Genomic DNA, 12,048 nt, shown 5'->3' on the forward strand with positions numbered 1-12,048 from the left:
TCTTTATCATAAAAATACCAAAAATATTATCTTATCATATCTATTAGATCTCACTCTCGTAAGTGACCGTGAAGGCATTGACAACCCCTTATCGCGTTGGTTGCGAGGAGTTATTTACTTTGTGCAGGTACTAGGGGACACGCGCGCAACCTCCTACTGGATTGATACCTTGGTTCTCAAAAACTAAGGGAAATACTTACGCTACTTTGCTGCATCATCCTTTCCTCTTCGGGGAAATCAACGCAGTGCTCAACAGGTAGCAGTAGCACTCGGTACAGAACAAACCCTAATGACAGTCCTGCCTAATGAGTAATGAATCAATTAGAAAATGGGTGATGAGGAGTGGTTGCTGAGTGTTGAGGACGTATCTCAGGATAAATCGGGTTGGCTTAGTGGTTGCTGCACGCCTGAGCCTTGAACGGACTGGGAAGGTAGGCACGGCGGCGTGCCCGGGCAGCTGTGACGTTGTTGGGCGAGCGGCTCCTGACCTCCTGTTTGTCAGGTGTCCCCTCCTAGAGTCATGCCATCCGGGGACGGCAAGTCGCTGATGAGGCAAGCGGCTGGGGGCGAGTAGAGATCGGAAGCGTAGCAGAACAGAGGGGAATCGGAGCCTGGGCCTACCCAAAGTCCCAGGGTGGGTCGCGGCCCACCGTGGGCACCCTGTAGAGATACACACCTGAGTGGTGAACATGCATTTTCGAAACTAAATTAGGAACATTTAGCTGACCAATTAAACGACTCTATTTTAATAATATCATATTCGTATTTGAACAACTAAGCTTGTTTAGCTTGATGGGTGGAGCAGTGCTATTATGACACGAAGCACGTATGCTGATTGTATAGTGATCATAAAAGGGGGAAACCCTAAGAAAAAAATTGAGAAAAAGAGGGTTTCCCCTCTAATTTCTATTAAAGAAACCACCACAGAACCAACATGATCAATTAAACCCAATTGTTTGCTTCGAACTAAGTACTAGATTCTAAGAGCTGAAAAGAAAGTACAGTAAACAAGTTACGATCTATTTTCTGGCTGAAATCAAAAAGTTGATGAATATGAAGTACCACCTCTCTTGCGGCACCGTGTAGGCATCGGAGGTCCGATGGCTGTCGGTGGCGTTGAAGCAGATCTGCGATGGTAGACCGCTGCATCAAGGGATAAGCCCCGTTGCGATGGACAAGAAGGTTGAAGGAAATATGCCCTAGAGGAAATAATAAAAGTTATTATTTATTTCCTTATATCATGATAAATGTTTATTATTCATGCTAGAATTGTATTAACCGGAAACATAATACATGTGTGAATACATAGACAAACAGAGTGTCAGTAGTATGCCTCTACTTGACCAGCTCGTTATTCAAATATGGTTATGTTTCCTAACCATAGACATGAGTTGTCATTTGATTAACGGGATCACATCATTAGGAGAATGATGTGATTGACTTGACCCATTCTGTTAGCTTAGCACTTGATCGTTTAGTTTGTTGCTATTGCTTTCTTCATGACTTATACAAGTTCCTATGACTATGCGATTATGCAACTCCCATTTACCGGAGGAACACTTTGTGTGCTACCAAACTTCACAACGTAACCAGGTGATTATAAAGGTGCTCTACAGGTGTCTCCGAAGGTACTTGTTGGGTTGGCGTATTTCGAGATTAGTATTTGTCACTCCGATTGTCAGAGAGGTATCTCTGGGCCCTCTCGGTAATGCACATCACCTAAGGCTTGCAAGCATTGCAACTAATGAGTTAGTTGCGAGATGATGTATTACAGAACGAGTAAAGAGACTTGCTGGTAACGAGATTTAACTAGGTATTGAGATGCCGATGATCGAATCTCGGGCAAGTAACATACCGATGACAAAGGGAACAACGTATGTTGTTATGCGGTTTGACCAATAAAGATCTTCGTAGAATATGTGGGAGCCAATATGAGCATCCAGGTTCCGCTATTGGTTATTGACCGGAGACGTGTCTCGGTCATGTCTACATTGTTCTCGAACCCGTAGGGTACGCACGCTTAAGGTTTCGATGACAGTTATATGATGAGTTTATGAGTTTTGATGTACCGAAGGAGTTCGGAGTCCCGGATGAGATCGGGGACATGACGAGGAGTCTCGAAATGGTCGAGACGTAAAGATCGATATATTGGATGACTATATTCGGAGATCGGAAAGGTTCCGAGTGATTCGGGTATTTTTTAGAGTACCAGAGAGTTACGGGAATTCGTCGGGGAGTATATGGGCCTTATTGGGCCATACGGGAATACAGGAGAGAGGCCAAAAGGAAGGAGGCGTGCGCCCCCCTCTAGTCCGAATTGGACAAGGGGTGCAGGTCCCTTTTCCTTGTTCCTCTCCCCCTCTTTCCTTCTCTCTTACTCCAACAAGGGAAGGAGGAGTCCTACTCCCGGTGGGAGTAGGACTCCCCCCTTGGCGCGCCCTCCTCCTAGGCCGGCCGCCTCCCCCCTTGCTCCTTTATATACGGGGGCTGGGGGCACCCCATACACACAACAATTGATCATTGATCTCTTATCCATGTGCGGTGCCCCCTCCACCATAATCCTCGATAATATTGTAGCAGTGCTTAGGCGAAGCCCTGCGACGGTAGAACATCGAGATCGTCACCACGCCGTCGTGCTGATGGAACTCTTCCCCGACATTCTGCTGGATCGGAATCCGGGGATCATCATCGAGCTGAACGTGTGCTAGAACTCGGAGGTGCCGTGGTTTCGGTGCTTGATCGGTCGGGCCGTGAAGACGTACGACTACATCAACCGCATTGTGCTAACGCTTCCGCTTTCGGTCTACGGGGGTACGTAGACAACACTCGCCTCTCTCATTGCTATGCATCACCATGAACTTGCGTGTGCGTAGGAATTTTTTTTGAAATTACTACGTTCCCCAACAGTGGTATCAGAGCCAGGTTTTATGCGTTGATGTTATGCATGAGTAGAACACAAGTGAGTTGTGGGCGATATAAGTCATACTGCTTACCAGCATGTTATACTTTGGTTCGGCGGTATTGTTGGATGAAGCGGCCCAGACCGACATTACGCGTACGCTTACGCGAGACTGGTTTTACCGCCGTGCTATGCACACAGGTGACTAGCGGGTGTCAGTTTCTCCAACTTTAGTTGAACCAACTGTGGCTACGCACGGTCCTTGCGAAGGTTAAAACAGAACCAACTTGACAAACTATCGTTGTGGTTTTGAGGCGTAGGTAAGAACGGTTCTTGCTCAGCCCGTAGGAGCCACGTAAAACTTGCAACAACAAAGTAGAGGACGTCTAACTTGTTTTTGCAAGGCATGTTGTGATGTGATATGGTCAAGATGTGATGAGATATAAGTTTTTGTATAATATGATCATGTTTTGTTGAAGTTATCGGCAACTGGCAAAAGCCTTATGGTTATCTCTCTATTGCATAAGATGCAAGCGCCAAATAATTGCTTTAATTTATCGCTATGCGATAGCAATAGTTGTAAGAGCAATTGTTGGCGAGACAATCATGTGACGACACATTGATATAGATCAAGATGATGGAGATCATGGTGTGATGCCGGTGACGATGGAGATCATGATGATGCTTTGGAGATGGAGATCAAAGGCACAAGATGATGATGGCCATATCATGTCACATATTTTGATTGCATGTGATGTTTATCTTTTATACATCTTATTTTGCTTAGTTCGACGGTAGCTTTATAAGATGATCTCTCACTAATTATCAAGGTACAAGTGTTCTCCCTGAGTATGCACCGTTGCGAAAGTTCTTTGTGCTGAGACACCACGTGATGATAGGGTGTGATAGGCTCTATGTTCAAATACAACGGGTGCAAAACAGTTGCACACGCGGAATACTCAGGTTTAACTTGACGAGCCTAGCATATAACCGATATGGCCTCGGAAGACGGAGACCGAAAGGTCGAGCGTGAATCATATAATAGATATGATCAACATAGTGATGTTCACCATTGAAACTACTCCATCTCACGTGATGATTGGACATGGTTTAGTTGATTTGGATCACGTGATCACTTAGAGGATTAGAGGGATGTCTATCTAAGTGGGAGTTCTTAAGTAATATGATTAATTGAACTTTAATTTATCATGAACTTAGTCCTGGTAGTATTAGCATATCTATGTTGTAGATCAATAGCTCGCGATGTTGCTCCCAGTTTATTGTGTTCCTAGAGAAAAATTATGTTGAAAAATGTTAGTAGCAATGATGCGGATTGGATCCGTGATCTGAGGATTATCCTCATTGTTGCATAGAAGAATTATGTCTCTGATGCACCGCTAGGTGACAGACCTATTGCAGGAGTAGAGGCAGACGTTATGAACGTCTGGCTAGCTCAATATGATGACTACTTGATAGTTTAGTGCACCATGCTTAACGGCTTAGAATCGGGACTTCAAAGATGTTTTGAATGTCATGGACCATATGAGATGTTCCAGGAGTTGAAGTTAATATTTCAAGCAAATACCCGAGTTGAGAGATATGAAGTCCCCAACAAGTTCTATAGCTAAAAGATGGAGGAGAATAGCTCAAGCAGTGAGCATGTGCTCAGATTTTCTGGGTACTACAATCGCTTGAATCAAGTGGGAGTTAATCTTCCAGATAAAATAGTGATTGACAGAATTCTCTAGTCACCATCACCAAGTTAGTAGAACTTCGTGATGAACTATGATATGCAAGGGATAACGGAAACGATTCCCGAGCTCTTCGTAATGCTGAAATCGACGAAGGTAGAAATCAAGAAAAATATCAAGTGTTGATGGTAGACAAGACCACTAGTTTCAAGAAAAGGGCAAAGGGAAGAAGGGGAACTTCAAGAAGAACGGCGAGCAAGTTGATGCTCAAGTGAAGAAGCCCAAGTCTGGTCCTAAGCCTGAGACTAAGTGCTTCTACTGCAAAGGGACTGGTCACTGGAAGCGGAACTGCCCCAAGTATTTGGCGGATAAGAAGGATGGCAAAGTGAACAAAGGTATATTTGATATACAGATTATTGATGTGTATTTTACTAGTGTTCGTAGCAACCCCTCGGTATTTGATACTGGTTCAGTTGCTAAGAGTAGTAACTCGAAATGGGAGTTGCAGAATGAACATAGACTAGTTAAGGGTGAAGTGACGATGTGTGTTGGAAGTGGTTCCAAGATTGATATGATCATCATCGCACACTCCCTATACTTTTGGGATTAGTGTTGAACCTAAATAAGTGTTATTTGGTGTTTGCGTTGAGCATGAATATGATTTGATCATGTTTATTGCAATACAATTATTCATTTAAGTAAGAGAATAAATTGATGTTCTGTTTACATGAATAAAACCTTATATGGTTACACACCCAATGAAAATGGTTCATTGGATCTCGATAGTAGTGATACACATATTCATAATATTGAAACCAAAAGATCCAAAGTTAATAATGATGGTGCAGTTTATTTGTGGCACTGCCGTTTAGGTCATATTGGTGTAAAGCGCATGAAGAAAATCCATGCTGATGGGCTTCTGGAATCACTTGATTATGAATCAGTTGATGCTTGCGAACCATGCCTCATGGGCAAGATGACTAAGACTCCGTTCTCCAGAACAATGGAGCGAGCAACAGATTTGTTGGAAATCATACATACTGATGTATGTGGTCCGATGAATATTGAGGCTCGTGGCAGGTATCATTATTTTCTGATCTTCACAGATGATTTGAGCAGATATGAGTATATCTACTTGATGAAACACAAGTCTGAAACATTTGAGAAGTTCAAAGAATTTCAGAGTGAAGTGGAGAATCATCGTAACAAAAATGAAAGTTTTTACGATATGATTGCAGAAGTAAAATATTTGAGTTACGAGTTTGGCCTTCAGTTAAAAACAATGTGAAATAGTTTCACTACTCACGCCACCTGGAACACCACAGCATAATGGTGTGTCGGAACGTCATAACCGTACTTTATTAGATAAGGTGCGATCTATGATGTCTCTTACCGATCTACCACTATCGTTTTGGGGTTATGCATTAGAGACAGCTGCATTCATGTTAAATAGGGCACCATCTAAATCCGTTGAGACGACACCGTATGAACTATGGCTTGGCAAGAAACTTAAGCTGTCGTTTCTTAAAGTTTGAGGTTGCAATGCTGATGTGAAAAGGTTTCAACCTGATAAGCTCTAACCCAAATCGAAGAAGTGCGTCTTCATAGGATACCCAAAAGAAAATGTTGGGTACACCTTCTATCACAAATCCGAAGGCAATATATTCGTTGCTTTGAATGGATCCTTTCTAGAGAAGGAGTTTCTCTCGAAAGAAGTGAGTGGGAGGAAAGTAGAACTTGATGAGGTAACTGTACATGCTCCCTTGTTGGAAAGTAGTTCATCACAGAAATCTGTTCCTGTGACTACTACACCGATTAGTGAGGAAGCTAATGATGATGATCATGTAACTTCAGATCAAGTTACTACCGAACCTCGTAGGTAAACCAGAGTGAGATCTGCACCAGAGTGGTACGGTAATCCTGTTCTGGAGGTCATGTTACTTGACCATGACGAGCCTACGAACTATGAGGAAGCGATGATGAGCCCAGATTCCGCGAAATGGCTTGAGGCCATGAAATCTGAGATGAGATCCATGTATGAGAACAAAGTATGGACTTTGATTGACTTGCCAAATGATCGGCGAGCCATTGAGATTAAATGGATCTTCAAGAGGAAGACGAACGCTGATAGTAGTGTTACTATCTACAAAGCTAGAATTGTCGCAAAAAGGTTTTCGACAAGTTCAAGGTGTTGACTACAATGAGAGTTTCTCATTCGTATCTATGCTTAAATCTGTCCGAATCATGTTAGTAATTGCCGCATTTTATGAAATCTGGCAAATGGATAAACAAAACTGCATTCCTTAATGGATTTATTAAAGAAGAGTTGTATATGATGCAACCAGAAGGTTTTGTCAATCCTAAAGGTACTAACAAAATATGCAAGCTCCAGCGATCCATCTATGGACTGGTGCAAGCATCTCGGAGTTGGAATATACGCTTTGATAAGTTGATCAAAGCATATAGTTTTATACAGACTTGCGGTGAAACCTGTATTTACAAGAAAGTGAGTGAGCGCACTACAACATTTTTGATAAGTATATGTATGGCATATTGATGATCGGAGATGATGTGGAATTATTCTGCAAAGCATAACGGAATGTTTGAAAGGAGTTATTTCAAAGAAAGACCTCGGTGAAGCTGCTTACATATTGAGCATCAAGATCTATAAAGATAGATCAAGACGCTTGATAAGTTTTTCAATGAGTACATACCTTGACAAGATTTTGAAGTAGTTCAAAATGGAACAGTCAAAAAGGAGTTCTTGCCTGTGTTACAAGGTGTGAAGTTGAGTAAGACTCAAAACCCGACAACGGCAGAAGATAGAGAGAGAATGAAAGTCATTCCCTATGCCTCAGCCATAGGTTCTATAAAGTATGCCATGCTGTGTACCAGACCTATTGTATACCCTGCCCTAAGTTTGGCAAGGGAGTACAATAGTGATCTAGGAGTAGATCACCGGACATTGGTCAAAATTATCCTTAGTGGAATAAGGATATGTTTCTCGATTATGGAGGTGACAAAAGGTTCATCGTAAAGGGTTACGTCGATGCAAGTTTTAACACTGATCCAGATGACTCTAAGTCTCAATCTGGATACACATTGAAAGTGGGAGCAATTAGCTAGAGTAGCTCCGTGCAGAGCATTGTTGACATAGAAATTTGCAAAATACATACGGATCTGAATGTGGCAGACCCGTTGACTAAACTTTCCTCACAAGCAAAACATGATCACACCTTAGTACTCTTTGGGTATTAATCACATAGCGATGTGAACTAGATTATTGACTCTAGTAAACTCTTTGGGTGTAGGTCACATGACGATGTGAACTATGGGTGTTAATCACATGGTGATGTGAACTATTGATGTTAAATCACATGGCGATGTGAACTAAATTACTGACTCTAGTGCAAGTGGGAGACTGAAGGAAATATGCCCTAGAGGCAATAATAAAAGTTATTATTTATTTTTTTATATCATGATAAATGTTTATTATTCATGCTAGAATTGTATTAACCGGAAACATAATACATGTGTGAATACATAGACAAACAGAGTGTCAGTAGTATGCCTCTACTTAACTAGCTCGTTGATCAAAGATGGTTATCTTATATTTACTAATTGGAGGCACCATTCGAGCCTCCACGTTAATCCTAGAAAACTGCCAACAATAACCGTTAAATTTTAATTTTACGTCTAAGATTAAAAAAAATCTGCGTACCACAAAAAAAGAAAAAAATCAAAAGAAAATATGCGTACGTCAAACTCTGGAGTCCTGGATGCCTACAACTTTCAAGCGATAGTACTTCTTCCAAATTTGAAGGAAAAAAAATATGACATGGTCTATTTCATGCCATAGATGATTCACCATAGAGTCCATATACAATACTTCTATACATGGAAACGTGCAATGTTAAATGTCCCAAAGGCTAAGATGTCAGGGCATGTACAACGGAGCCATCAATCACAAATCAATCAGCGTTCTCTTTTATGTACATGCATGTCATTATACATTTTTAAAATAAATCACTACGTACACACCTACCAGTGCATACATGTGCATACTTCACCAAGATCCTTTTCAAATCAAACCTAGGTCTGTAGGCACGATTCACTTAATTTGTGTTCTCTGAAAAAATGATCAAATTAGTCCTGAGAAAATAGTTCTAAATCGATGTAAAAAAATCGTAATACATACTAATATCTATACTTGATGTAAATTTGCGAACTTATACCGGCGCACCAAATAATCAGTTGATTTTCTATGACATAGTATGTGGTTCCTACTTCATATGCTATATATTTAGCAATATGTAGCTATAATACGAAGTATGTAGTTAATAAAGTTTAAAATATTGGACTATGGTAAATAGTGACAACCTCAAAATAAGCTAAATGAATATTGTGTTCCACTACATGGTGCCCTATGCGGCCAAAATTGCTAAATTGTACGTAGACACCATTTAGCGGGGCTATGTTAAAAACACGATCGCACCCATATAGCCTGCTATTAATTTTTTTGATTATTAACAAAAAAAGATAAGAAAAAATAATCAAGAAAAATATTATGCTCAGGTACAAATTTTTCATGGTAGTATAAAATCAATAGGTATATGTCTATCAATTTCAAAAGAATATTTTTGTACCCGGTAGCAAGATCTCGGTGAGCAATCCATTAAACATAACATGTCAGTACGAACGAAAACAAGAAAAATATACTAGGGTATGTCACACTGGCCCGATACACTAATATAGACAATTCATATATTAGCAAAAGTATAATTATCAAATACAGTACTACATTCAAAGACTGTCTGTATGTACGGCTTTGATGAAAAGATTCAGATCAAATGTGATACATTACTAAAAATATAATTATCACACATAAAATATAACTACTCCCTGCGATCCATATTAATTGTTCGCTCACTTAATACAACTTTTTATTGTAGTTGTACTAAGTGAGTGACAATTAATATGAGAGGGAGTACTAAGAAAGAGTCTTTTCGTGAGCGCACTACATGTTGGGATAGATCTATCTTCCGAGCATCCTCTTTTGAATTCTTAAGACCACCTTTCCCCACTAGGCTTCCATCTTCTTTGTGCTCTTTATTATCTCTTTCAACGAATATTAGGACCGTTCAAGCAATATTTAGTCTATTTTGATTTTCCTATCTATTTTCCTTATGGAGATGGTTACGTACCTCAGAAGATAGATGTTATCACAGGCCTAGATTTCCAGAATACTTCTACTGGGAATGCTCATTGGAGGACTGGAAGCTTGAAGCTCTTCAGCAAGAGATTTTGAGTCTCACGTGTCTACCTCTTCATCAACAAGGCATCTTTAAAGTCAATCATGTTCCATGAATATGATATCTACTTCAGACAAAGCCCGTGCTATCTACTTCAGACAAAGCCCGTGTGAACGCACGGGTTTGATGACTAGTGTTTCCTAACCATAGACATGAGTTGTCATTTGATTAACGGGATCACATCATTAGGAGAATGATGTGATTGACTTGACCCATTCCGTTAGCTTAGCACTTGATCATTTAGTTTGTTGCTATTGCTTTCTTCATGACTTATACATGTTCCTATGACTATGAGATTATGCAACTCCCGTTTACCGAAGGAACACTTTGTGTGCTACCAAACATCACAACGTAACTAGGTGATTATAAAGGTGCTCTACAGGTATCTCCGAAGGTACTTGTTGGGTTGGCGTATTTCGAGATTAGGATTTGTCACTCCGATTGTCGGAGAGGTATCTCTGGGCCCTCTCGGTAATGCACATCACCTAAGCCTTGCAAGCATTGCAACTAATGAGTTAGTTGCGAGATGATGTATTACGGAACGAGTAAAGAGACTTGCCGGTAACGAGATTGAACTAGGTATTGAGATGCCGACGATTGAATCTCGGGCAAGTAACATACCGATGACAAAGGGAACAACGTATGTTGTTATGCGGTTTGACCGATTAAGATCTTCGTAGAATATGTGGGAGCCAATATGAGCATCCAGGTTCCGCTATTGGTTATTGACCGGAGACGTGTCTCGGTCATGTCTACATTGTTCTCGAACCCGTAGGGTCCGCACGCTTAAGGTTTCGATGACAGTTATATTATGAGTTTATGAGTTTTGATGTACCGAAGGAGTTCGGAGTCCCGGATGAGATCGGGGACATGACGAGGAGTCTCAAAATGGTCAAGACGTAAATATCGGAAAGGTTCCGAGTGATTCGGATATTTTTTCGGAGTACCAGAGAGTTACGGGAATTCGCCGGGGAGTATATGGGCCTTATTGGGCCATACGGGAATAGAGGAGAGAGGCCAAAAGGAAGGAGGCGCGCGCCCCCCCTCTAGTCCGAATTGGACAAGGGGTGCGGCCCCCTTTTCCTTGTTCCTCTCCCCCTCTTTCCTTCTCTCTTACTCCAACAAGGGAAGGAGGAGTCCTACTCCCGGTGGGAGTAGGACTCCCCCCTTGGCGCGCCCTCCTCCTAGGCCGGCCGCCTCCCCCCTTGCTCCTTTATATACGGGGGCAGGGGGCACCCCATACACACAACAATTGATCATTGATCTCTTAGCCGTGTGTGGTGCCCCCCTCCACCATAATCCTCGATAATATTGTAGCAGTGCTTAGGCGAAGCCCTGCGACGGTAGAACATCAAGATCATCAACACGCCGTCGTGCTAACAGAACTCTTCCCCGGCATTCTGCTGGATCGGAGTCCGGGGATCGTCATCGAGCTATGTCGGAGTAATGGGCCACGGGTAGGCCAACCCGAGTCCCATGACCTTTCAAGACATCGGGGCAGGCTGCGCCCCTCAAGACCCCAGGGCGAAGAGTTGTCTCCTGAGGAGTCGACGGCAAGGTGGCCGACTGCCCGCTCATGGCCGAGTTCCAGGGACGACTTCCAGAGAAGCCGGCTTTGGGGAGTCGGCCGGCGACTCCAGCAAACCCATGACCTCATCTAAGGGGACGGGGCAGAGGCGTGGCTACAGTGAAGCCCACTCCCGCCCCTTACCAAGGGCAGGCATGGCCACAGCACGTTGTACCCGGGAAGATCTCCGTGCGGCGTGGCACTGTTGCCCGGCCGGCCCTGACATCAGCACCACAGTACCAAGTCCTGCGCCCACGACGGCTTGTCTGTATGGCCTGGAGGCAGCGGGGCCCACCAGTCAGCGAGACCTCGGGAGACGGCGGGAGAACCGCCAGTTGGACCCGTCGGGAGTCGGCCCGGGGGAGTCGGCCGAGCCCTCCCCCAGGGCCCACGCGCCATTAATCAAGATGAGATGGGGAGTGGCCATAGTGATCGCCCGCCAGGCGGCGGGGCTGTTGCCACGACCCCATGACCAAGCCTGCGTCATCAGAAGCACGGCTACAGTAATCAGCGGCCGGCAAGACCTGCCCGTGGTGGACGCGGCCTGTCGGCTCCATACCAGACCACTCGGCGGGGCCC

Source organism: Triticum aestivum, chromosome 2A (assembly GCF_018294505.1).
Source record: "Triticum aestivum cultivar Chinese Spring chromosome 2A, IWGSC CS RefSeq v2.1, whole genome shotgun sequence".
Taxonomy (NCBI): domain Eukaryota; kingdom Viridiplantae; phylum Streptophyta; class Magnoliopsida; order Poales; family Poaceae; genus Triticum; species Triticum aestivum.